This window comes from Leptonychotes weddellii, chromosome 1 (assembly GCF_054177405.1).
Source record: "Leptonychotes weddellii isolate Sample4059 chromosome 1, ASM5417740v2, whole genome shotgun sequence".
NCBI lineage: Eukaryota > Metazoa > Chordata > Mammalia > Carnivora > Phocidae > Leptonychotes > Leptonychotes weddellii.
The window spans coordinates 82,468,522-82,496,495 of record NC_138369.1 but is presented as its reverse complement, the minus strand read 5'-3'; the positions used below and the strand labels follow the sequence as shown (position 1 = coordinate 82,496,495).

Here is a 27,974-nt window from a genome sequence, read left to right as displayed (position 1 = left end):
AGATTTCAGATGAAAGAATATTACCAGGGATAAAGGAAGTCATTTCATAATTATAAAGAAGCCAATTCTCTAAGAGGAAATAATAATCCTAATATTTTTTTTACTTAATAACAGAGAACTGCAAGAAAAATTGATAAATCTGCAATTACAGTCAGATATTTCAATTCTCACTAATTGATAGAATAAGTACACAGAAAATAATTAAGGATGTAGAAAACTTAAACGACACTATCAACCAATTCGACCTAGTTGACATTTAAAGATAACACTCAACCAAACATCAGCAGAACACATGTTCCTTTCAAGGACACAGAGAAATTTACCAAGATAGACCATATTCTGGGCCATAAAAGAAATCTCAATAAAAGTGAAAGGATTGAAATCCTACAAAGTACATTCTGCAACCACAATAGAATTAAATGACAAATCACTAACAGAAAGATCTCTGGAAGATCCCCAAATATGAAAATGAAATAACACACTTCTAAAAACCCATGGGTCACAAAAGAAATCCAAATGGAAACTAGAAAACATTTTGAGCTGAATGGAGATGAAAACAATATATCAAAAATTTTGGGATGTCACTAAAGCAGTACTTAGGGGAATTTTATAGCACTAAATACCATATTAGGGAAAAAAGAAAGAAAGAAAGGTCTCAAATCAATGACTTCAGCTCCTACCTTAAGAAATTAGGGATAGAGGAGCAAACACAAAGCAAGCATAAGGAAGGAAACAAGATCAGAGCAGATATCAATGAAATAGAAAACAAAGGTATTAGAGAAAATTAATAAACCAATACCTGTTTCTTTGAGAATATCAACAAAATTGAGACACCTCTAGACAAATTATCAAGGGGGGGGAAGAGGAAAGACACAAACTACCATCATCAGGAATGAGAGAGGTGATACAACTATAGATTCTGATATGAAAAAGATAAGGGAATATTATAAATAACTTTATGCCTATAAATTTGACAACCTAATTAGAATAGACAAATTCCTTGAAAGGCTCATTCAAGCTCATTCAAGAATAGATTTTTTTTAAAAAAAGTAACCTGAATAGCTCAATATCAATTAAAGAAATTTCATTTGTAGCTTAAAAACCATCCCATAGAGGATTCTGGGAAGATGGCAGACTAGGAAACACCAGCAATCTGTCTCCCCACCTAAACAGCAATTGCACTGGCAGAATCTGTCTGATGTAACTATTTTGGAACTCTGGAGTCTGTTGAAGGCTTGCAACTTCTAGGGGAGGACTTGGACAGGTAAATTGCAGCTAACTTCAATCAGTTTCAGTGCTCAGCACAATAACAGCTACCCATCCTCCGCCCCCACATAGCAGGCAGCTATGCACATATTCCTGAAACAGCCTGCACACAGCCTGTGGGAGCCAAGGTTAGCAAATAGGACCCTGTCCCCCAAATATCAGGGATCTGTGCTCTGATCTCTTGTTGTACTTCCCCAGCCCCTAGTAGTTGTTGCAAACCTCTCCCCCTCTGATTGAAGAGATTACAGATTTCCAGGGGATTTAAGGGACCAGTGCCTTCTCCCTTTCCCCTCATTTTTCTTTTTCCCTTTGGGAACCAGACATTAAAAACAACTGCATGTACAGGAAAAATATTTAGAAAATGACCACACATGCCCAGGGAAAGACTGAGAGATGACACCTCAGGCCAAGTTTATGTCTCAGGCTGATCCTCAGCACAGAGACAACTTAAAACAATTAAAAAACAAAACAATAAACAATAACAGTAACAAAAAGAACAAACCCTGGAGATGGAAGAGAATCTGACTTCCAGAGTTACCACATGATTAGATTCAAATGCCCAGTTGTCTACAAAACGATCACAAGACATACAAAGAAACAGGAAAGTATGGCCCCCTCAAAGGAAAAAGATAAAACAGAAACTGTCCATGAAAGAGACCTGAGGGCAGATATACTAGACAAAGACTTTAAAGCAACTGCCTTAAAGATGCTCAGAGAATTGAAGGAAGATGTAGAGGAAAGTCAAGAAACCATGTCTGAACAAAATGGAAATATCAACAAAGAGAAGACCTAAAAGGGACTAAAAAGATAAGCTGGAGCTGAAAATGACAATAACTGAAATTAAAAATTCACAAGAAAGATTAAAAGATTTGAGCAGACAGAACAAAGAATCAGCAAACTTAAAGGTAGGATAATAGAAATTACCAATTCTGAGGAAAGAAACGAGGTTAAAGAAAACCAAACAGAGCATAAGAAGCCAATGGGACACCATCCAGTACACCAACATAGGCATTGTGGAAATCAAGGAGAACAGGAATAAAGAAGTAGAGAGAATATTTGAAGAAATAATGGCTGAAAACCTTTCAAATTTGATGAAAGATGTAAATATAAACATCTAAGAAGCTCAGTGAATGCCAAGTAAAAAGAAATCAAAGAGATGCACACTGAGACACACTATAATCAAACTTGCAAAGGATAAACAGAGAATCTTGAGAGCAATGAGCAAATCATCACATACAAGGGATTCTTAATAAGATTTTCAGCAGATTTCTCATCAGAAACTGTGGAGGCCAAAAGGCAGTGGACTGATATATTCAGTGCTAAAAGAAAAAATTTGACAACCAAGAATTCTATATCTGGCAAAACTGCCCGTCAAAAGTCAGGGAGAAGGTTGAGTATTGTGGGACAGATCAGATGGGTCATAACAATAACTGAGCTAGACACCAACAGCCTCTATAAGGAGCAGTAGGTTCAACTCCTGGCAGAGATGTGTATCCTTACTGATGAAAATGACAATACAATTGGGGCTGAGACCAAAAAGAATTGTCACCGGAATGAAAGGATTATTGCATTGAGTTTTTATGATCTTCTCATTCAACACTGAAAATGAGCTCATGCTACAACAGAGATCAGATGCTCAAATGCTAAAATTATCTTTCCAGGTGGTTTTACCAATACTTGTTGTAGTCATCCATTAAGTAATACAGGAGAGCTAGAAGAAAATGATGCCAATTGGAGTAAGAAGAGCAGCACACAGACATTTAAAGGCTGAATTAGAAATTCCCATGAAAGAGGTTCCTCCAGAAGAAATTATCTAACACAAATTCACAAGGCTCAATCAGATGGTATCTGGGCGGAACATGAAATTGATTCGTTTTGTTTGTGAGGAAGAATGTATTTTTGATTCCAGAGCCCAGTGGGATTAAGAGCTATTGTTATGTGTCCAAGGAAGAGCTAAAAGAACTTATGGTAAAGGCAGGAAGTGGTGAAATTAAGATAATTCCATGGTTTCAAATTATTGTGGAGTCTTTCCTCTTTAAATGGTGGGATAACTTAAATCATTTGAATCAGTTTTGTTGACCATGAGAAAATACATAGAATGTGAATGTGGAGATGAATGGTTAGTAAAATACTGAAAAATTTCTCTACTTAGTAAACTTAACATGATTTTTAAAACATTGATACTTTACAACCAGTATTTGTGTGGAAAATACAACCAACTTCTTAATTTTCTATCACACACCTCATATGTGTGCATTGCTATTTGTAAAAGACATTTATGAGAGGTTATTGTAAAAAAAGAGAGAGAGGGGGCACCTGGGTGACTCAGTTGTTAAGCGTCTGCCTTCAGCTCAGGTCATGATCCCAGGATCCTGGGATGGAGCCCCGCCTCAGGCTCCTGGCTCAGTGGGAAGCCTGCTTCTCCCTCTCCCACTCCCCCTGCTTGTGTTCCCTCTCTCGCTGCTGTGTCTCTCTCTGTCAAATAAATAAAATCTTTAAAAAAGAGAGAGAGAGAGAGAGCAGATTAACTTAATTTGACCTAAGCACATGGTCCTAACAAACTCACACAAGTGAAGCTCTTCATTTTTGATACATTATGATAAACATTGTAAACACACTGTAGAGCAGTTTGCTCTTTGCCAAATGATTTATAAATCATTAAATCTTTATCATAGTCCAGAAAAAAAAAAAGTGAGGGAGAAATTAAGACATTCCCAGGTAAACAAAAGCTGTGAAGGAGTTTGTTACCACTAGACCTACCTTGCAAGAAATGGTCAGGGAGTTCTGTAAGGTGAAATGAAAGGAAACTAGACAGTAACTTGAATCTGTATGGGGAATGGAAGATCTCAGTAAAGCTAAATACATGGGAAATTATAAAATCTAGTATTATTTTAACAGTGGTTTGTAGTTGCACTTTTTGGTTCCTACACATTTTAAGAGATTGTAAATTTGTAAGTTTGAAGAAAAAATTTTGTCTAAAAGCTAGTATTATTGTAACTGGTTTGTAATTCCAAGTCTTGTTTTCTGCATAATTTAAGAGACTAATGGATTTAAAAGAATTATAAGGGACGCTTGGGTGGCTCAGTCAGTTAAGCATCTGCCTTTGGCTCAGGTCATGATCCAGGGGTCCTGGGATCGGGCTTTGCATTGGGTTCCCTGCTGAGCAGGGAGACTGCTTCTCCCTCTATACCTCTCCCTGCTCATGTGCTCTCTTTGTCTCTCAAATAAATACATAAAATCTTAAAAAAAAAGAATTACAAGTTTGTTTTTGAGCACACAGTGTATGAAGATGTTATTTTGTGGCATCAACAACAAAAGTGGTGGGGACAGAGGTTTAAAGAGCAGAGATCTTGTATGCCATTGAAGGTACACTGGTGTAAATTCAAATTAAAGTGTTTCAACTTTTGGGTGTTAAATATAAGTCCCAAGGTAACCACAAAGAAAATAGCTATAGAATATACACAAAAGGAAATGAGAAGGAATTTAAACATTCCACTACAAAAAGAGCAACTGAACACAAAAGAAGACAATAATGAAAGAAATAAAGGTGGGGGAGCTATAAAGGCATATAGGAAACAAATAGCACTACCATAGAAATTCCTCCTTGTCAAGAATTACCTTAACTGTAAATGGATTAAACTCTCCAGTCAAACAACAGAGATTGGCAGATGGAAAAAAAACACATGATCCAACTATATGCTATGTACAAAAGACACTTTAGATCCATAGAGAAAAACAGATTGAAAATGAAAGGATGGAAAAAGATACTCCATGCAAATAATAACCAAAAGATAGCAGGGGTGGTATACTAATATCAGACAAAATAGACTTAAAAAGAGTTACAAGAGAAAAAGAAGGACACTATATAATAATAAAGGGATAACAGTCCAATAGGAAAATGTAACAATTGAAAATATTTATGCACCAAAATACATAAAGCAAACTTAAAGGAAGAAATTGACAGTAATACAATAATAGTAGGGGACTTTAACACCCCCACTTAAATCAATGGATAGATCATTCAAACAGAAAATCAGCGATGAAACAGTGGCTGTGAATGACACATTGGACCAGATGGATCTAACATATATTTAGAAAATTCCATCCTAAAACAATGGAATGAATACACATTCTTTTCAAGTGCACATGGAACATTCTCTAGAGGAGATCACATATTAGGCCACAAAACAAGTCTCAACAAATTCAAAAAAACTGAAAGCATATCATGCATCTCTTCTGACCACAACACTATGAAACTAGAAATCAACCACAAGGAAAAATCTGGAAAGAACACAAATACATAGAGGTGGAATAACCTGCTACTAAACAATGAATGGGTCAACCAAGAAATCAAAGAGGAAATCAATAAATACATGAAGACAAATGAAAATGAAAACACAGGGCCACCTGGGTGGCTCAGTCAGTTAAGCATTTGCCTTTGGCTCAGGTCATGATCCCAGGGTTCTGGGATTGATGCCCACGTTGGGGTCCCTGCTTGGTGGGGAGCCTACTTCTCCCTCTCCCTCTGCCTGCTGCTACCCCTGCTGGTGCTCACTCGCTCTCTCTCTGTCAAATAAATAAATAAAATCTTTAAAAAAAATGAAAACACATGGTCCAAAATCTTGGAATGCAGAAAAGCTGTCTAACAGAGAAGATTACAGCAATACAGGCCTACCTCAAGAAGTAAGAAATATATCAAACAAGAAGCAAGAAAAATATCAAATAACCTAACCTTATACCTAAAGCATCTAGAAAAAGAACAAAAAGGTACCCGAAATCAGTGGAAGAAAGGAAAATATAGATTAGAGCAGAAATAAGTAAAATAGAAACTAAAAAAAAAAGGACTCAAACAAAATTAGAAATGAAAGAGAAATAACAACAGCACAGAAATACAAAAGTGTTTGTCTCTTATAAGAAAATATTATGAAAAATTATATGCCAACAAATTGGACAACCTAGAAGAAATGGATAAATTTCTAGAAACAACCTCCAAAAACTGAATCAGGAAAAAATAGAAAATTTGCACAGACCAATTTACTAGCAATGAAATTGAATCAGTAATCAAAAAAGTGCAACAAGTCCAGGACCAGATGGCTTCACAGGTGAATTCCACCAAACATTTAAAGAAGAGTTAATAACTACTTTTCTCAAACTATTCCAAAAAAATAGAAGAGGAAGGAAAACTTCCAAATTCATTCTATGAGGCCAGCATTACCCTGATCCCAAAACCAGATAAAGGTACTACCAAAAAAGGAAATTACAGGTCAGTATTTCTGATGAGCATAGATGCAAAAATCCTCCACAAAATACTGGCAAACCAAATTCAACAATACATTTAAAAAAATCATTCACTGTGATTAAGTGGAATTTATTCCTGGGTTGCAAAACTAGTTCAATATTCACAAATCAATCAGTGTGATATGTCACATCAACAAGAGAAAGGATAAAAACCATATTTCATTGGATGCAGAAAAAGCATCACAATATCCATTCATGATAAAAACCCTCAACAGAAGAGGTTTAGAGGGAACATACCTCAGCATAATAAAGGCCATATGTGAAAAACCCACAGTTAACATCATACTCAATGGTGAAAAACTGAGAGCTTTTCCCCTAGGATCAAGAACAAGACAGGAATGTCCACTGTCACCACTTTTATTCAGCATGGTACTATAAGTCTTAGCCACAGCAATCAGACAACAAAAAGAAATAAAAGGCATCCAGATTGGTAAGGAAGAAGGAGAACTTTCACTATTGGCAGATAAGATGATACCATATATAGAAAACCTTAAAGACTCCTCCAAAAAACTACTAGAACTGATAAATGAATTCAGTAAGTTTGCAGGATACAAGATCAATATACAGAAATCTGTTGCATTTCTATACGCCAATAATGAAGCAGCAGAAAGAGATATTAAGAAAACAGTCCTATTTACAGTTGCACCAAAAATAATAAAATACGTAGGAATAAACTTAGCCAAGGATGTGAAAGACCTGTACACTCTGAAAATTATAAAACATTTCGTAAAAGAAATTGAAGATGACACAAAAGATATTCCATGCTCAGGTTTAGGAAAACAAATATTGTTAAAAATGTCCATATTACCCAAAGCAATCTACACATTTAATGCAATCCCTATCAAAATACCAGTAGCATTTTTTACAGAACTAGAACGAACAAACCTAAAATTTGTATGAAACTACAGAAGATCCCGAACAGCCAAAGCAATCTTGAAAAAGAACAAAACTGGAGGTATCTAAATCCCAGATTTCAAGACATACTACAAAGCTGTAGTGATCAAAATAGTATGGTACTGGCACAAAAATAGACATGAAGGTCAATGGAACAGTATAGATATGCGCCAAGAAATAAACCCACAGGGGCTCCTGGGTGGCTCAGTCATTAGGCATCTGCCTTCGGCTCAGGTCATGATCCCAGGGGACTGGGATTGAGCCCCGTATCAGGCTCCCTGCTCAGCAGGAAGTCTGCTTCTCCCTCTCCCACTCCCCCATGCTTGTGTTCCCTCTCTCGCTGTTTCTCTCTCTCTGTGTCAAATAAATAAATAAAATCTTTTGAAAAAAAAAAAAAAGAAAGAAAAGAAAAGAAACCCACAATTATATGGTCAATTAATCTTCAACAAAGGAGGCAAAAATATGCAATGGGAAAAAGTTTTCAACAAATGTTGGAAGAACTGGATAGCTACATGCAAAAGAATAAAACCAGACCACTTTCTTACACCATACACAAAAATAAATTAAAAATGGATTAAAGACCTAAATGTGAGACCTGAAACCATAAAAATCCTAGAAGAGAACACAGGCAATAATTTCTCTGACATTGGCCATAGCAACATTTTTCTACATATGTCTCCTACAGCAAGGTACTAGAAGTTAGAGCCAGAGCAATTAGGCAAGAAAAAGAAACAAAACACATCCAAATTGAAAAGGAAAAAGTAAAATTATCTGTTTGCAAATGAAATGATCTTATTATGTAGAAAACCCTAAAAATTACACACACACACACAAAACTATTAATGAATTCAGCAACATAGCAGGATACAAAGTCAACAACACAAAATTCAGTTACATCTTTACAGTAACAATGAACAGTCTGAAAAGTAAATTACAAAAACAATTCCATTTATAATAGCATCAAAAAATTAAGATACTTTGGAATTACCTTAACCAAGGAGGTGAAAGACTTATACAATGAAAACTACAAAACAATTGCTGAAAGAAATTAGGAATAAGTGGAAACACATCCCATGCTTATGGATTGAGAAAAAGTTATTATTAAAAATAACTTAAGTTGGGGCGCCTGGGTGGCTCAGTCGTTAAGCGTCTGCCTTCGGCTCAGGTCATGATCCCGGGGTCCTGGGATCGAGCCCCGCATCGGGCTCTCCCCTCTGCGGAAGCCTGCTTCTCCCTCTCCCACTCCCCCTGCTTGTGTTCCCTCTCTCGCTGTGTCTCTCTCTGTCAAATAAATAAATAAAATCTTAAAAAAAAAAATAACTTAAGTTTAAGTTTTTAACTTACTGTTAAAAAGTCAATGCTACACAAAGAAATCTACAGATTGAATGCAATCCCTACCGCCATCCTACTGGCATGTTTTGGAGAAATAGAAAATCCCATCCTAAAAGTCTTAAGAAATCTCGAGAGACCCTAAATAACCAAAACAGCCTTTAAGAACCAAAGTGGAGGACTGATTTCAAACTTAACTATACCATACTACAATGCTACAATAATCAAAACAGTGTGGTCCTGGCATAAAGACAGACATGTATAAAATAAAGAGCCCAGAAACAAACCCTGGCATACAGGATCAAATGATTGATTGATTGATTGATTGATTGATTTGACAGAGAGAGACACAGCGAGAGAGGGAACACAAGCAGAGGGAGTGGGAGAGGGAGAAGCAGGCTTCCTGCTGAGCAGGGAGCCCGATGCAGGGCTCGATCCCAGGACCCTGGGATCATGACCTGAGCTGAAGGCAGACGCTTAACGACTGAGCCACCCAGGCGCCCCCAGGATCAAATGATTTTTGATAACCATGCCAAGATCATGCCATAGTGACAGGACAATCATTTCAACAAATGGTACTGGGAAAACTAGACATCCACATGCAAAAGAATGAAGTTGGACCCCCTTGCCTAATACCAGATATAAAAATTAACTCCAAATGGATCAAAGACCTAAATATAAGAAAAAGAATAAAACTCTTAGAAGAAAACATAGGATAAAAGCTTCACAGCATTGGATTTGGCAGTGATTTCTTGGCTAGGACAACAAAGGCAAAAGAAACCAAAGAAAAAACAGACCAGTTGGGCGTTGTAAAAATTTTAAAATTGTGTGCATCAAAAGACACTATCGACAGAGTAAAAAAGCAACACACAGAATGGGAGAAAATATTTGCAAATTATGTATCTAATAAGAAAACAAACAAAAAAGCCCCAGAAAACAGCAGTTGTTGGTGAGGATGTGAAGAGATTGGAAACCTTTTGCACTGTTGATGGGAATGTAAAAATGGACAGCCATTGTGGAAAACAGTATGCACTTCCTCAGAAAGTTAAAGTAGAATTTCCATACGATCCAGCAGTTCCACTTTAGGCTATATGCCCAAAATAATTGAAGGCAGGGTCTCAAAGAGACATTTGTACACCCTTGTTCATAGCAGCATTATTGACAATAGCTGAACTGTGGAAGCAACCCAAGTGTCCACTGATTGATGAATAGATAAGCAAAATGTGGTATAGACCTACAATGGACTATTATTTGGCCCTCAAAAGAAAGGAAATTCTGTAAAATGCTATAACTTGGGTGAATCCTGAGGACATTACATGCTTAGTGAAATAAGCCAATCAGAAAAAGACAAATACTGTATGATTACATTTATAGGAGATACTTAGAGTAGTCAAATTCATAGAGATAGAAAGTAGAATGGTGGTTGCCAGAGGCTGGAGGACGGGGAAATGAGGAAGTATTATTTAATGGATATAGAGTTTCAGTTTTACAAGATGAAAAGAGCTATGGAGTTGGATGGTGGTGCTAGCTGTACAACATAATGAATGTATTTAATATCACTGGACTGTTAAAAATAGTTAAGATGGCAAATTTTGTTATGTATATTTTACCACAATCTTAAAAAACTATCCCCCACCTTACCTACATAAATTAATAAATTCATTGGTGAATTCTACCAAACATTTAAGGACGAAATAATAGTTGTACAATGTCTTCCAGAAAATCAGAGGAGAGACTGTTTCACAGTTCCAATCTGTAAGGCTAGCACTACCCTGATATCAAAACCAAGCAAAGACATTATAAGAAAAACTATGTGCTAATATCCCTCATGATGATAGATCAAAATCCTAAACAAAATATTTCCCAAAAAATCAAACAATACATATACAGGATAATATATCAAACCCATCTCTTGGTTGTCCCAGAGATGTGCACTTAGTTTAACACCCAAAAATCAGTTAATGTAATTCATCGCATTAACTATAAAGGAAAAAATATATGATTATCCCAGTAAAGACAATTGTCAAAAGCCAACATCCATCCCTGATACTAAAAAAGAGAAAATACAAAGCAGCATATTAGGAATGGAAAGGAATTTCCTCACCCCAATAAAAAAAGTATCTGTGAAAAACCTACAATCAACATCTTAGTGGTGAAAGGCTAAATGTTTTACCCTTAAGAACAGGAATAAGATAAGGATCTCCATTCTTGCCACTTCTATTCAACATTGTACTGGAGGTTTTAGCCAAAACAATAAGGCAGGAAAAAGAAATAAGAGAAACTAAAGGCAATGCCTAAGAGAAAGGATAGCCTTTCCAAAAAACAGTGCTGAAACAATTGGATATCCATAATAAGCAAAAAAAAAAAAGGAAGGGGCACTTCAATTCATAGCTCACACCTGCAAAAACTAACTCAAAATGTATCATAAACTTAAGCGTAAAACTATAAAATTTCTAGAAGAAAACATAGGAGCAAGTCTTGTGATCTTAGGTTAAGAATTCTCAGATAAGACACCAAAAAAAGCATAATCCAAAATAGAAAAGAAAATGGACAAATTAGACTTCATTAAAGCTAAAAGCTTCTGTTCTTCAGAAAACATTACAAGAATGAAAAGACAAGCCATGGACTGGGAGAAAAGATTTGCAAAGCCTATACCTGATAAAAGGATTGCGTCCACATATATAAGGACCTCTTAATTCAGTAATTTAAAAAACAATTAAAAAATGGGCAAAATATTCAACCAGACTCTTCACCAAAGAAGATATAGGGATGGCAAATAAGCACATGGAGAGATGCTCAGTTGAATAAAGGAAGTGTAGATTAAGACCACAGTGAGCTACTCGGCACCCATATTAGAACAGCTAAACTTGAAAAGACCAGCCTAGAACTATGGTCAAAGACGTGGAGCAATTGGAAGTCTCAGACACTACTGGTAGGAATGTGAATATGCAATGGCTGTGGAAGACAGCTTGACAATTTCTTACAAGTTAAATGTGTACCTACCATGTGATTCAGCTGTTCTATTCCTAGGTATTTACCTAAAAGAAATTAAAGCGTACACTCATGCAAAAACTCATGCACAAATGTTCAGAGCAGCTTTAGTTATGATAGCCCCAAACTGCAGACAACCCAGGCTTCCGTCAACATGTGAATAAACAGATGGTGGTTTATCCACATGGTGGAATAGTACTCAGCAACAAAAAAGAATGAATCCAAAACAGATGAATCTCAAAATAATTATGCTGAGTGAAAGAAGCCAGACCTAAAAAGAGTACATACTTTATGTATTCTAAATTCTAGAAGTTACAAGCTCATCCATGGTGACAGCAAACAGATCAGTATTTGCGGTTAGGGGACTGGCATGGGGCGGGAGGGAAGGTTTACAAAATGGCACAAGGAAACATTGGGGGACTGATGCTATGTTCATTATCTTGATTGTGGTGTTGGTTTCATTGGTGTATACATTTCAAAACTTCCTAAATTATACCCTTTAAATGTGTTTGGTTTATTGTATGTCAATTATACCTCAATTAAAAAATACCAAACACAAAAAATTCCACAAGCTTTCTTCAGTTATATATAAAATGTGATAAATTCTGTAGGACATACCCAATTTCTTTAACAAATAAACAGTGAGAAAGAAAGAATTGGAAACCATATAATTCAAGAGATTTAAGACATATAAAACAATACCATGTATGGACCTTATTTGAATCCTGATTCAAATCAACTATAAAATTATATTCATGCCGGAGTTGGGAAAATCCGAAGACCGACTGACAGGATAGTAGATGTATTAAAGAATTGTTAATTCAACAGTAATTGCTATTGTGTTAAAACAAAAAGTGTCCTTATCTCTTAGGAAAAAGTATATACTCTTGGTCTAGCAATTCTGCTTCACAAAATTTATCCTAAAGCAAGTATGTGGAGGGAACAAAGAACATTTCTATTTGGGAGAAAGACAAAATTTATTTCCCTATAAATCTTAAAACAGTATGTGGAATAATGTTCTTTTCAGGATATATACCCTCTACTGGATTTGATAGAAACATCTGCTTGCCTCTTAGCCACTAAGTGGCTTTTCCTGCCAACCTTGACTCATCAGAAATGCCCGGGCTTCATGGCATTGTCTTTGCTGTGAGGTTTGTCAGGATAGAGTATGTACTCTGCATTGTAGAATGTGCCACTTCACAGACAGCTAACTACATCTGTACTGTTTGGGGGACATACGCATCCCTTGATGTAGTTGCAGATGCCCTTTTTGCTGCATGGGAAGGCTCTGGCATGGCCCTGTGAGGTGTCAGAGAGTGTTCCTGATCTCCAGAGGTCATGGTAACCACAGAATGCATGGATAATCAATCATCGATGCATCATATATTTATATTACATATGATTTCCATCAGTTGGGGTATTAGTAGGTGTAAGGCCCTTGGTCATGAATGACCTCAGGCACTCTCTTGCCTTTATTCTCAGTCATTCTTCTGTGCAAAGTACTTGGTCATTTTGGGAGGTCCAGAATGGATTCCCCTGCCTGTGTCTTTGAATGTTACACACTGGGTTGACACCTTTCAACATCCCGCAGATATTTACTGCATCTTCCCCCAGCCAGGCACTGTTGCTGGAAATAGAGTTGATTAAATTGCATCCCCTGCCCAACAGGAATGCATGAGTAGCATAGGTCACCTGAGGAATTTTACCTCTGTGGGATTTGACTGTCTGCCTCCCTTAGACAGTGAGAGATGCATGGTAGCAGGTGACTTTGGTAGTGGGTACCAAGGAGGGGCGTTTTCCACTTGACAGGTGGGGGGAAGCTTCTTGGGGAGGTGACACCCAAGGTTTGAGGAATGTGAGAGACCTAGCCGGGCACAGTTGAGGGTGCGTGATGGGTAGAGAAAGCAGCATGGGTAAGCACGGAGGTGGAAGAGGGTAGAGAAAGCAGCATGGGTAAGCACGGAGGTGGAAGAGCCACACATCCCAGCATGTGGGAGGGAGATGAGGCTGGTAGAGTAGGGAGGACCCAGGTCATGGAGAAGGGAACTTTCTTGCCATCGTGAGAGCTGTGTGGTGTGAATTTCCTTTCTCCGTTTGGTCAGGCATCATCTCCTCCTCCCCACAGCCCCAGTCCCCGGCAGCAGCCCCCAAAAGCCAGCAGATGTATGCACTAAGCCATAACCCGACCCCCCTTCATCTCTCCAGGGACAAATATTTAAGCAGTGCCTTTTCTGCCAATCAGAATCAGCTCACAAAACTGGATGAAAATCTGGCCCCACCGCTGACTTTGTTTTTTCACACACACAAAAACAACGAATCTTCCTTCTGTTGGTGTATTTTCCCTAAGACAACTCAAGGATTGTAATTCGATCCTACGTGCATATAAACTGAATTAAACCAACTGAAGCATTTGTTGAATATCTTTACGGAGAAATGAACAGTGTCTCCCTAGTTTGCCGCAGGAGCTCTTTCCCTTTTCACAAGCATCCTTTCTCCAAGCTGCAACTGTCCTTCCTTTGTTTCCTTCTTCCCGTTTATCCCCAAACAAAACCTTACAAGCTGACAGAGGCCAATATATCAAAATTTTAATGATTTCTGGCCCTGTGATAACATCCCCTTTACAATGAAAAAATTATACACGAGATGAAACTTAGCTCTGTAGATTTTCATTGTTAATACACGACAGACATATGAGCTCAAGAGGAGAAAATGTTGAACCAGCTATTTCTTTCACACTCCTTCACTTGAGAGAATGTTTGGGAATAAGATAAAGACTAGTGTGAATGTATGAGGCTTGCGAATGTTCGTACTTTATAGTGTTGTCCTTAATGATAGGCTCTTCTTGCTTTGTACTGCATGCTGTGCGGGGCTCTCACCGAGAAGGTTCTCGAAGGCTTGATGGATGAATTTGTGTAGTGGATGTGGGTGGTTTTAAAAAGTTCATTTGGGATTTTTATTCTTAGTGTGCTGATTTTTGATAGAAATGATTCAGCCCAACATATGACCAATCAACAGCATCAGACATACCTACAGCATTCATTGAATATATTAAGAATTCGAGCCTGCATTTCGAGTTGTTGAATGTATTCCCAGTTGTAAGTTGTTGTTTTCCCAACACGTAGTCACAAACTTACTAATGGAGGTTGAATTAAATTTAAATCCTGTTTTCTGTTACTTAGAGAGTTTATTTCTAGGCAATATGATTTGGCCGTTGGCCTATATTTCAGCAACAGTCACTTATATATCTTTTTTTCAAATCAAAGTTTCTTTCAGTTTAATTAATACTTATTCATTTAGCAACTGTTCACCTGTTTGTTTTACATATTTAACAAACGTATGTCTTCCTTACTATTTGCCAGGTAGTAAGTACATTACATGAACTTATTTAACCTTCATTACAACCTTACAAGGTGGGTACTGTTACTCTTCCTGTTTTACAGATGAGGAAGCTGAGGCTCGGAGAGATTGAGTCACTTTCCCAAGGTCACACAGCCAGTAATCTATAGAGCCAGTCTGCCCCACAGTCTGTGCCCGTAACCACCACACCATGCTGCCTCATTCATTCCACTCATTTTTTATCAAGCCCCTGCCTGTGCTAGGAACTGTGCTAGATGCAGAGACCGCATGGGAGCAGAAGTGGTCCCTGTGTTCCTGGGATGTGCCTTAGTCATTCAGACTGCTATGAGCAAAAACATCGTAGGTGGGGTGGTTTGCAAGCAAAGCAAATACATTTATTTCTATAGTTCTAAAAGCTGGAAGTCTGAGATCAGGGTGTCAGCAGGGTCAGGTTCTGGTAAGAGCCTCTTCCAGGGTGGACAGCAGAGAGAGGAAGCAAGCTCTCCTGTGATTCTTAGAAGAGCACTAATTCCATTCATGAGAGCTCTGCCCCCATGACCTTATCTAACCCCCATCACCTCCCAAAGGCTCCGCCTCCTAATATCATCACATCAGGAGTTCTGGTCTCAACACATGAACTGGGGAAGAGGAGTCACAAGCATTCAGTCCCTAACAGAGAGGCAGACATTAATCAAATCCCACAGACATAAAATTACTTAGATGAGTGAGGGGAAGCTCTGATGCTCTCAGTGTGAACAGTGAGGCAAATCAACGTAGTCAGAATCCAGGGAAAGTGTTTCTGGGAATGGAAGGAAGGGCTGAGCTGGAAAAGAATAATGAGGCTTTTTTTAAGTTAAAAGTGAGGTTAGCCGGGGCTCAGAGGATGCACGGCATTCTCGGCATAGGAAAGTTGCACGTGCAAAGGCCCTGCAGCAGAAGAGAACATGGTTACCAAGAACTGAACAGGTTGTGATGACTGTGAAGCAGGGAGCAAAGGGGAAAGTTGTGGGAGGCGAGACAAGGGAGAGAAGGAGAAGGGGCAAACTATGAGGGCCTTGCAGGTCATTGTTAAGGAATGTGTTTTTCATCCTAAGTGCTGTGAGAAGATCTGCATTTCCCTCTCTACCTTACCTTCCCCCAACGTGCACACCAAGGAGGGGATGGAGGGAAGCCTGTTAAGTGACAGCTGAAGCAATACTTTTGATAAGAGGGTGACATGAAGGCCACGAAGAGAAGGTGACAGATGTGGAAGGTAACTAGAAGGTGAAGCTAACCTGATAATGGGTTGGATCTGATGGGGAAAGTGCACCACTTACTGAGAAGGAGAGAGTCCTGGATGTGGGCCAGACCTGGGCAAGGGACAAGTTCAGCTTCAGACATGTTGGGGGGAGAGACGGGTGAACATCTGTGGGAAGGTGGTGATTAGAGAAGACAGGCCTGGAGATGGGCATTTGCAAATCACTTGTAGATAAAACAGGCAGATATCCATAGGGGTAACTGAGATCCAAGAGCGGGGGAGAGGTACAAAGGGAGGTAAGCCCTGAGGGGCTGCAGCATTTTGCAGCCCCACAAAGGAGGATGATGAGCTTGCAAGGGAGCCCAAGGAGGCTGAGAGGTGGGAAGGAACCAGAGCAGTCTCTGTCACAGAAGACAGGGAAGATGAGGGGTCTCCACACTTAATGCTACTAAGAGGTCATGTTGGATGAAGAGTGAATGATCACATCTATGGGGTTCAGCAGTGTGGGGTGAATTCTCTCTGAGAATGCTTTTTACTGCAACAGTAGCATTGACAACCAGATTGGAGAGAATGAGAGAAGAGAACTGGAGAAGCTAGTAGAGACAGTCCTTGCAGGAATGGCCAGCTCCAGGTGAAGTGGGGTTTAAATCTACAAGAACAAGGAGGGAGTACTTATAGTTAAAAGCAGAGAGAGCGGGGCGCCTGGGTGGCTCAGGCGTTAAGCGTCTGCCTTTGGCTCAGGTCATGATCCCAGGGTCCTGGGATCCAGCCCCACATCGGGCTCCCTGCTCCGAGGGAAGCCCGCTTCTCCCTCTCCCACTCCCCCTGCTTGTGTTGCCTCTCTTGCTGTGTCTCTCTCTGTCAAATAAATAAAAAAAAATCTTTAAAAAAAATAAAATAAAATCAGAGAGAGAGTAAGCAGACTAGCAGCCCTGGGGGGAACACGTGTACCCTGTCCAAAGAGGGGGAATAGCCATACCTTCTGAATTCATAAGGGAAGCTGCAAATACGAATGTTCATGTGGAAAAGATTATTGATTGCTGCATTGTCTGTGATTGCAAAACATGGGAAACTAAATATTCAAGTGTAAGTGAATATTCATCTCTAATAAATAGGTTTCTTTTTCCCAGATTCTTAGACTATCAATTCTGAAACTACTTTCTTTGTGTACTAGGACTAAGTGATAAGTAAATAAATATCTTGTGGATAATCAAAATCTGGCTTCTCGCTGTTGCAAGACAAAGGAGTTACAGATATAGACAGAGGGAACATAGAAATACCCTAGTGATGTGAGATTGGAATCGAAGGTATTCGTGTGAGGAGTTCATGGAGAGAAAAGATAGTTGGACAGACAAACAGACGTGACTGTCAGTATGTATGCAGACACACATACATTTTATCTTATCCCTATCTGCTGAGAGGGTCTAGAAATAATAATACCCCAGTAGCAATAGTACAACCTAGCATTCTAATCTTGGTTTCTAAATATGATTCCATCTGCTAAAGGGCTCTTTGGAAAAAATGGTTGATTCTGGGGTCGGGGCAGGGAAAGTATAAGCTGAACTTGGAATATCTTGTGGACCCAAAAAATAAGAAAGTGCTCACATAATGGGGACACAGCAGAAACACATAGCAGCCAGCTTGAAGGAGGTACCACTGATAAAATCTAGGACAATTTGAGCATAAAAATAAGTAAAGGATTATAACTCATTGAATAAAGTAACAGCCATTAATCTAAACTGATATAAATCAACTAAGTTAGTTAAACAAACAGACAAAGGTAGAGACAAGATAGCTCTTTCTTACAGTTGAATGCCAACTAATAAACGTAGAAGGAATGATAGAGCTAGAAAATCACCATTTGGCAGCCACATGATAATTGATTGAAGCAAGAACCGTTAATGGGTTCTAAAACTAGACATAAGATACTTACATACTCACAAAGTAACTCCTGACAATAGACTTACTAATCAGAAAGGAGAAAATCCTAATTTTATGGCAGAGAAACCCAAAAGACAGCGCCTTAACGAAATGATCAAAGCTGACTTCGGCAGGATGGAACGTAATGACACAGGGTGTTTCCTGACCTGATGCACTGGGAAGGGCGCCCCATTGCTGCTGCGTCGTGCCCACCAGGAGTGCACACTCCCGAGGAAACATCACACAAAGCTAAGGCGGGAGACAGGCTACCAAATAATTGGCCTGTATAAAATGTCAGTGTCTTGAAGAGCAGACTGAAGGGCTATTCTAGCTGAAGGAAGAGCTAAAGAGACGTGACAACTGAATGCAGTCTACTGCTCATGGGTTGATTATTACTGTAAAAAAAGCATCAGTGGCAATTTGGTGAAAATATGAATTGGATCTGGAAGTTAGCGAACGGTATTGTGTCAACGTTAACTCCTTGATTCGTATTATTTTATTGTAGTTATGTAAAAGAATGTTTTTGTTTAAAGAAAACATGCTAAAATATTTAGGAATGCAGGGACATTATGTCTGTAATTTACTCATCTGGTTCATTAAAAAAATGTATGTGTGTATGTGGTGAAAGAAAGTAGGATAAAGCACCTGTGGTAAATATTACCACTGGGGAATCTGGGTGAAATGTATATGAAAATTCCTTGTAGTATTCTTGCTGTTTTTCCTTAAGCCTGAAATTATATCAAAATTAAAAGTTTTTTTTAAACAAAGCTCTAAAATATTAAATATTGGCTCATCAAATATAAAAAATAATTACACTCTGTGGACCAGGCAAGACAGGCCTGCAGACTCAGGCTGCAGATGACTGATTTTCAGCCTCTGTGGTGGTGGTCCTGTGGGATAAAGAGGGACAAGAAACCCAAGCCCAAGTGGATGGACTGGCCCTAGGCTGTGGCTGTTGTAACTGGGGGTCAAACGGGCAGGACAAAGGTGGACATGGGGACACTCTCCCGTGTGGCTTCTCTTGCCTTCCAACATAGGTGGCACGGTCCTCAGCTGAAAGTGAGGGCTTCTGGGAGTTCAGAGGCTTGGGGAGGGAAGACGGTGGGTGTGCGGTAGGAGACCACATGGGCCAGAACCTCACCTTCGTGCAGGGCATGTGGCTAGTCCATCTGGACTCAGCACTGCAAGAGGCCCCAGGGAGGGCTTCTCCCAGCAGTTTTGGTTGCTCTGTGACAATCACAGAGAAAGAAGGTAGCTGGGTTCAACCAGGGAAGGAATTTGCTAGCTGGATGCAATGGAGGTGTGCCGGGGCATGGGGCTTCAGGTATTGCCATGAGCATCCTTGAAAGGACTGACCTGGGATCTCAGGTGATCAAAAGTGAAGTGCAGGAGAGGGGAGGTGGGCAGGGCACGATCAAGAGTGACTCTGTGAAAAAAAAGAAGAGTGACTCTGTGGATGCAAGGTGGATGCACAGTTTGATCAGAGAGGGTGGAATACGTAGCTACCAAGAACTGAAGGAATGGATTAGTGACTGTAGCAGTCTTGGGGTAACAGCGTCCAGTGCATAAAGGAACCCACGAGTGGCTTCAGGGCACAGAGGAGAACATTATGCTAATGAGGGGACAGAGAGCCAATGTGTTAGATTGTGTGGACTTGGAAATTGCACCCCAGTAATGGCCAGATTGTAGATGGAGAGGATATCAATATGTCAGTATGACCATGGTTTTACAGATTGGTCGACAGAAGCTAAGCGAGGTGGAGGCGGCGGGGATGGGGGCATGAACCCTCAGTGAAGAAGGAGATGCTGGGCAATGTGCCATTACGGAACGCAGAGTGGAAGAGTCTGGGCAAGTGGGGAGCTGAGTCAGGGCAGCGAAGTAAAGAAGCTTGTGAAAATGACCACAAGGTAGAGAAGCCTTATAATGTGCAAACCTCCGAGTACAGAAGGATTTTACAGAGATGAAGGTACTTCGAGTCCTGCTCCTGAGAACCTGTGAATTCGATGGGACAAGCCGGGGAGGTTGGGATGAGAAGGGTTGCTTTAAGCACAAGAGTAACAGGGAGTATTGCGGGTCAGGATGAAAGGGGGCGGTGGGAGTACAAGGACTGGAACGCAGCGGGTGGTGTTATCCCTCCCTGTGGAGACAGGGAAACTGAGGCCTGGGGAGGTTGTCAGTGCCACAGCTAACTACATGAGGAGCTGGAGCCTGATGGCCCCCAAGGCTAGTGTTCTCTCCTCCCTGTGCTGCAGGGATGCAACGGCAGGCTTTTGCAAGGCCTCAGGAATGACAGGTGTCAAACCCAGATTCGGGGAGAGCAGACAGTCTGGGTGGCCCCGCTGGAAGTGGGGAAGTGGTCGGGGCTTGACCTTGGAGTCTGAAATGCCAGGTAAGGAATGTGGACTTTAAGGTGAAGGGACTCATTCAAAGTCTTAACCAGGTGGCCAGCGGATGTCTAGTAGCTGAAGTCTCAGCCACGGAGGGAGCCTTGGCACAGGGATTCCCACCAGAGAGCCTCTGGTAAAGCGACTGCTAGAATGCCCTCAGCTCCCTGCTCTCCCTCGGACCGCCATCTGGTGCCAGGACTGCTGACTGAGCGTTCAGGCCCCCATCAGCAGGGCCAGGAGGACTCAGCCCCGGGGGCAGGTGCACAGCCCTGTACAACTCCTGGCAGCAAGCTGGCCCAGGGTGCATTTCTCCTCGCCATGAGACCCTGTCAGATGCCCGGATAAGGTTCTCCCTCATTGGCTGTTACCTGCCTGCTCATCTGGAAACTACCAAATAGGGAAATGACTTCTCAGTGAACTCTTGCTGGCTCTGAGCACTCATCTCTTTTTCTGAGTGCTCAGAAACTGTAAATGGTAGGCTCTGTTCCCCAATTTTGCTCTGATTTGAATTCAGGGTCCCAAATTACAGTCCAGAGTTGATCCTTTGTGCTTCTCCTATAATTGACCAAATGGATGCCTCCAGAAGGAAGAACACTAGTTTTCTAGACACGTGCAGCAGAAATGGACGCATATCTGCTCTCAGCCAAATCTCTGCCCCAGCCTAGGCAGGATCCAGGAAGCCGCGCCTGGGCCTGGCAGCCTGCCCAGCACACAGACTCCTCCCAGCCCCGCCTGCCACCCAGCCACACTCAGCCCTGAGCTGGTTCTGGGTCCTGGGATTCTCATTTCTATTTCTGCTTTCCCTCGGATGCCACAACCCACCAGAGAAAGCACTGCAGAGTAGTGAGCCATAGAGGGGACATTGCTCCCTTCCCTGGGACCACAGGGTCACAGAAAGAGCACTGGCTTTGAAGTCAGCCTTGGTAGCAAACCCACTCACTCATGCATGACCTTGAGCAGCTTATTTCACCCTTCCAACCTGTGTGTCCTCAACTGCAACAGGGGAATAACATCTCCTAACTTGTGCAAGGTTATTTATGATAAGGCTTCAATGAAATGATGTACATGGAGCATCTAGCCCACACAACACATGCAGAACGCCTTTGGTCTCCCCAGTAGCATCTGAGCAGGCCTCAACCCAGGGCTGGCTGAAAGCAGTTCCTATTTCTCTGGCCACGACTGGACAGGTTAGCATCATATTCTCCTATCTATGCATAGGGGTGAGAAAACCACAAAAACGGTTTCTCCTGTTTTCTTTAGCCCTTTCTCGATACTTTATGATGTTATTTCCTAACGATCCTGCCCCACATGTTTGTGGCATCCCAGATTAAATTGCATCGTAAAGATAACAACCCAGTTGAAAGCCTTGTCCTTTTTTTCCCTTTGGACAACCTTGAGGAGGGGTAGAGTATTTTATGGCTCTCAGGTTTTCCTCTCAGCGACTTGCATTTTAAATTGAAGCATATTTATTGCAATATCATTTACACCAGCAGTTTTCTGTGTTAAGTAAAAATATCTGATCAGTGTCCAGTGTGATGCACATCACTTTTGCTACCCCTGTGACTTTAATTTTGATTCTCTATTACACAGTGAATAGAGAGAGAATTAAATGCATCATGATAAGGTGGTGCAGGACAATCTTAGATAAGGGGGGAAATTAAGCTCTAATAATTCTGTTTAAGGCAGTGACAGCCCCAGTTCCGGGTCTTCTGGGCTTTAGGAGATACCATGAGAGCAGGAGTAAATATTATATAAGCTCAGCATGTTGCTTTAATCTTGGGCTCACACAGACGTTTATTAATCAAATAGAGTGATTTTAATATATATTCACGGGCAATTCTCCAGCCTGGCCTGAAAAACTGTTTATTTTCACATTTCTAATTTAAAAGATTTTTCTGGAGGAGATAGATTTAAGAATGTTGAATTACTCCAGCAATTGTTTTGAGCCAAGATAATTTTCTCTTTCTCATGTGAGGCTTCAGGGGCTTGAGGCCACACAAGTGTTACATTCCAAAGTCTTTCAAAAGGAGGTACTTTTCTGATTGAGTAACACATCAGCATTTTCTTTATATGTCTGCCTGGAAACGTGGCTTCAGTGAAAAAGATCCCGGAAGGGTCTCTGAGAGGGCAGTCTCCATGGCAGGTGCTCTCCTATCAGACTTGGCTGCACCAGGTTAGAGATGAACAGCACTTCACCAGTGAATGTGCTTTGTATCGAGGCTCTCAGACATTTTTCTGGTTTCCATTCTGCCTTACTACTGTGCACATACAGAGTGCTATGAAAAAATAGGAACCGTTATTCGTGTCTTCATAAACTACAAGACGCCTCTTCCCATTTTTCCATCTCCTCCCCCCTTTCTCCCAACCAAATACAAAATGAAAACAAATCGATGGTTTTTGCTTATTTAGTGTTACTCTTATTTAGTCTTATTCCTCAAAGAGTTGAAGTTGCAAATCACGTATCCAAGAAAGGACTACTATTTAAACTATATAAAGAATTCTCAAAATTTAACAATAAAAACAAAACAGCCCAGTTAGGAAATGGGCAAAAGACACCAAAGAGACCTTTCACTGAAGAGAATATTCAGATGGCAAATAAGCACACAAAAAGATATTTAAAACGTTCGCCATTAGAGAATGCAACTTTAAAGCCACAGTAAGGTATTACTACACACCCATGCAACGGCTAAAAGAAAAAATAATGACACTGAATGCTAGAAAGGTTGCAGAGAAACAGGACCACTCTTACTTGCTGGTAGGAATGTAAAATGCCACAACCACTCTAGAAACCAGTGTAGCGATTTCTGTAAAACCAAACATGCAACTACCATATACCCAGCAACTGCACTCACGGACATTTATCCCAGAGAAAGGAAAACTTATTTTCACACAAAAACCTGTACACAAATGTTCACTACAGCTTCCTTGACAATAGCTAAACACTGGAAAAAATCCAGATGTCCTTCAAGGGGTGAATAGTTAAACTGATACATCCGTACCAGAGAATATTATCCAGTAATAAAAAGAAACTATACACGCAACAACTTCGATGAATCTCCAGGGAGTAATGCCAAGGGAAAAAAGCCAGTCCTAAAAGGTTACATATTATATGACTCCATTTATATAACATTCTTGAAATTACTAAATTATATGAATGAGACTATATTAGTGGTTGCCAGGGATTCGGGATGGGGCTTGAGAGGAGGAAAGTGGGTGTGGTTATAAAGGGACAACTGAGGGCTCGTTGTGGTGAGGGAACAGGTACGTAGCTCAACTGTGGTGGCTGTGGATAAATGCAACCTATAGGTGTGATGAAATTTCAGAGAGCTAAAGGCACATGCTCAAACGAATGCATGTAAAACTGATGAAATGTGGCTAAGACGGATGCATTCTCTCAATCCCGAGGTCCTGGTTGTGATATTGTACTATAATAGTGCAAGATGTTACCACTGGGGGAAACCGGATGAAGAGCAGATGGGATCGCTCTGTATTATTTCTTAAACTACATATAAATCTACAGATCTTGGGGCACCTCGGTGGCACAGTCAGTTAAGCGTCCGACTCTTGGTTTCGGCTCAGGTCATGATCTCCGGGTCGTGAGATCGAGCCCCGCATCAGGCTCTAAGCTCAGCGTGGAGTCTGCTTGAGGTTCTCTTTCTCTCTCTCCCTGCCTCTCCGGCTTGCTTGTGTACACTCTCTCTCTCTCAAATAAATAAAAAAATTTAAATCTACACTTATCTCAAAATAAAAAGTTTAATTAAAAATGTCAAAAAAGAATGGGAACAACATATGTCCTTATAAGGATGGGGAGGTGGTTAAGTGAGGAAGGGACACGGTCATTCTGTGGACCTCTTCCATGTGCAGGGCTGGGGGATTCAGATAGCGTCACATCATCCTCAAAATGTTCCTGTGACTAAGTATTAATATTCCCATTTACAGAATAAGGAAACTTGAGACCTGGAGAGGTAACACATTTTGCATAAGACCTCCCCAGCAAGTAAAGGACAAAGGCGCAGTCTCTTAGAATGCAGTGCTCTCACCATCTCGCTGTGGGGGGGGCCCCAGCTCTGTAGCAGACCCTTATCGTCTCTTCCCACTGCTGCTGCGCCAACCAGTCAGGCCTAACCTTCAGCTCCCCCAGGAGACGGCTCCAGGGTTAATATGCCAGGACCTGCAACCATCTTTGTCTTCCAGCGGGAAGCAAAGATTACTCAGAATCAGACACGAGCATTTGCCTTCTTTGCTAAGCAGATCATAAAGAGAACTCATGCAAAGAGCATTCAGAAAACCCAGGCCAACATCAGATAAAATAGTTAAGCAACACTCCCAATAGTACAAAGGGCATTAATTAAAATAAATTGAAAAGATGTGTCTGTATAAATATTTTTGAAGACAAGCTTGTCGAGAAAGAGTTAGACCTTGGGGAGATTTATAAGTTACTGATAATTATAGGGAAAATAAATCTTAGGAAGACAAAATCATTTAAGAATAGATTTTGTAAACTAATGAGACTGGTTCCTTCCAGCAGGTGGATAGGAAAAGAGTGTAAAGAATGGGGGGATGGGAACAGGGTAGAAGTTAGGACAGAGGAGGAGAGACCCTTCTCTTTGTGTACCTCTTTTTCTAGTCTGACTCGGAATCACATACCAAAGTAACTAAATAGGTGATTAAAGTCAACCTGGATGAGAGAGGAACCCATGATGAAATACAAATGGTAACAAACAGCTTTACTTTAACGAAGGAATAGACAGCCCCACTGGAGGCAGTGGGAAAGCAAAGAACCAGCCTCAGGAACTTGGAAAGCAGCAGTCTGACTGGATACTGGGAGGCTGAAGCCAAAAAGAAGTATACATAAGTACTGTTCTCTAGTCAGAACATTTATTTTCCACAGGGGTAGAAGTGAGCAATTTTGAACCTACTTTATGTAAATACTGAGAGCAAGCAAATGCATAAATTCTTGTGGATGGTAGAGCCTGGTTTCTCACTGTTGAAGAAAGAAGGTACAATAAGGGAAGGAAGGGAGGCAGGAATGAACCCTGTAATGTTGGATTGGAACTGGAGGTTTCAGTATGAACACAGGGTTTTTAATGTGTACATGGAGGGATTGTTAAAGAAGGAAATACGGAGGGGGGTGTGGATGTGTGTATGTTACATAATTATATGATATATAATTATGTCTACCATATAATTTCCTAGTCCCTGTCTTCTAAGAGATTCCTAGAAACCACAAAACCCCAGTAGCACTGAGCACAACTAGCCTTCTTGGTTTCTAAATGCTGTTCAATTAAAAAAAAAAAAAAAAAAAGCCAGGGCTTTTTGGAGAAATGTTGGATTCCTGAGCTGGGGCAGAGAACAAACAAGATAAACCTGAATATCTTATGGTGCCAGAAAACAAGGAAGTGCTGAATAAATGATGGGATCATGTCAAAAAGACACCAGAGCCAATTTAAAGGATGTTCCATTGGGCAAATCTGGGATAATTTGAGCAACAATATAAATAATGATGATGGATTACACTCCACAGAATAAAATAAATATCCATGAGTCCATAAGGATATAAATAAATGATTGAATGAATAAATGAATAAACACAGCAGAAAGGACAGTTCCTCCTTACGGTAGAATTCTAATGAATTCTGGGGAAGGAATGTTGGAAATAAAAAAAAAAAATCACCATTTGGTGAACATCACATTAATGGTTGTTGCAGACCAGCATCATCAATGTATGATAAAATTAATGGGCAAAAGTATGATGGGACACAGGATATTTGCATAGTCTCAAAGTATTTTCCCACAAGATGCTTAGTATTTACAGATAACACAGGAGAAGATAGTAACTTAACAGTAGAGAACTCTGACAGACACCACCTCAACCAAGTATCAACATTAGTATCACCAGAATCAAGACAAAGAGATGGCGGGCACCCTGGACACGATGCACTGAGAAGGGGCGCAACATCGTCTCCGAGGTATTCTTGCCGAGGGCCATAAATTCCATCCAACGGAGAGAAAACCTCAGACGAACCAAACCGACAGATGTTCCACCAAAAAAAACTGGCCAGTACTTTTCTCAAGGGTCCAGGTCATGAGACACTGAGGAGCTGTCCCCAGTTAGAGGAGAATAGGATACAGGACAGTTACGTGCAATTTGGGATCCTGGATTGGACTCTAGACCAGAACAAGGTGATCCAGGGGAATTAGGAATACGGTCTCGAGATTCGTGAGTCGTGTCAATGGTAACTTCCTGGTTTAGATGGTTGTGCCACGGTCATCAGAGATGTTAACATTAGCAGGAGCCGAGTGAAGGATATGGGAAGTCCTTCTACTGTCCTTGCTAAGAACTTTGCGACTTTGTCAAGTCACAAATTATTTCAAAATAAAAAGTTAAAATACGTCAGACTACAAAGGTTATATTGAAATTTTCCAACCAGCGAAATAAATTTGTTACGTTTAATTTTATCACATGAAACCAAAATAATAGTAATAATAGTACCTTTGAATGGCTCCTTACATTTTACAAAATGTCTTTACATGCAAGCCCACGAGGTAGCATTATTTCTGCCCACAACCATTTTAGAGACAAAGAATCTTAATCTAAGAAGTACTTCTTTTTTTTTTTTTTTTAAAGATTTTATTTATTTATTTGAGACAGAATGAGAGAGAGAGAGAGCACATGAGAGGGGGGAGAGTCAGAGGGAGAAGCAGACTCCCCGCCGAGCAGGGAGCCCGATGCGGGACTCGATCCAGGGACTCCAGGATCATGACCTGAGCCGAAGGCAGTCGCTTAACCGACTGAGCCACTCAGGCGCCCCCTAAGAAGTACTTCTTAGAGTTAAAACAAGCACAGAGCACATGGACAAGCAAAACTTCAAAGCCAGACAAATAAACCTGCTTCCATATCTCAGCACTGCCATTTCCAGCCTGTGCAACCTTGGCCAGGCCAGCAAGGCAGCCTCGGGGGAGTGACGGCAGCTGCCTTTCGAGACTGTTGGGAGGATCGAAACCCTATAAACACTCCACACAGAGCCTGGCACACCCTTGGTGCTTACTAAGCAGCAGATAATAAGCATGATGATGATGATGATTTATGATGGTATTTTAGAGCTGGGAGCACCTTCGCCTCCAGCCCAGCAACCTTGCCCACCCAGTACAGGAGTCAGAGTAGCCCCAACTATGGTTCTGGCCCCACTTTGGACACTGGGAGTGGGGTACAGCTTAAAGCTATCTGAGGAAATCCATCTCTTTTTGTAAAAAAACAAAGTGAATGTCTGTATTGTGTAGAATATCCATGTAAGTGTGCATATATTTATATATCT

The 27,974-nt window shown here is 40.6% G+C and overlaps 1 protein-coding gene and 1 pseudogene across 7 annotated transcripts in view; both read left to right on the top strand.

Annotated features, from left to right (window-relative positions):
- The window catches only part of NMNAT3 (nicotinamide nucleotide adenylyltransferase 3), a 116,759-nt gene that overhangs the window by 54,712 nt on the left and 34,073 nt on the right, over positions 1-27,974 (top strand). The gene's annotated exons all lie outside the window — the stretch shown is intronic.
- On the top strand, positions 2,465-3,370 carry LOC115936487 (isopentenyl-diphosphate Delta-isomerase 1 pseudogene; annotated as a pseudogene).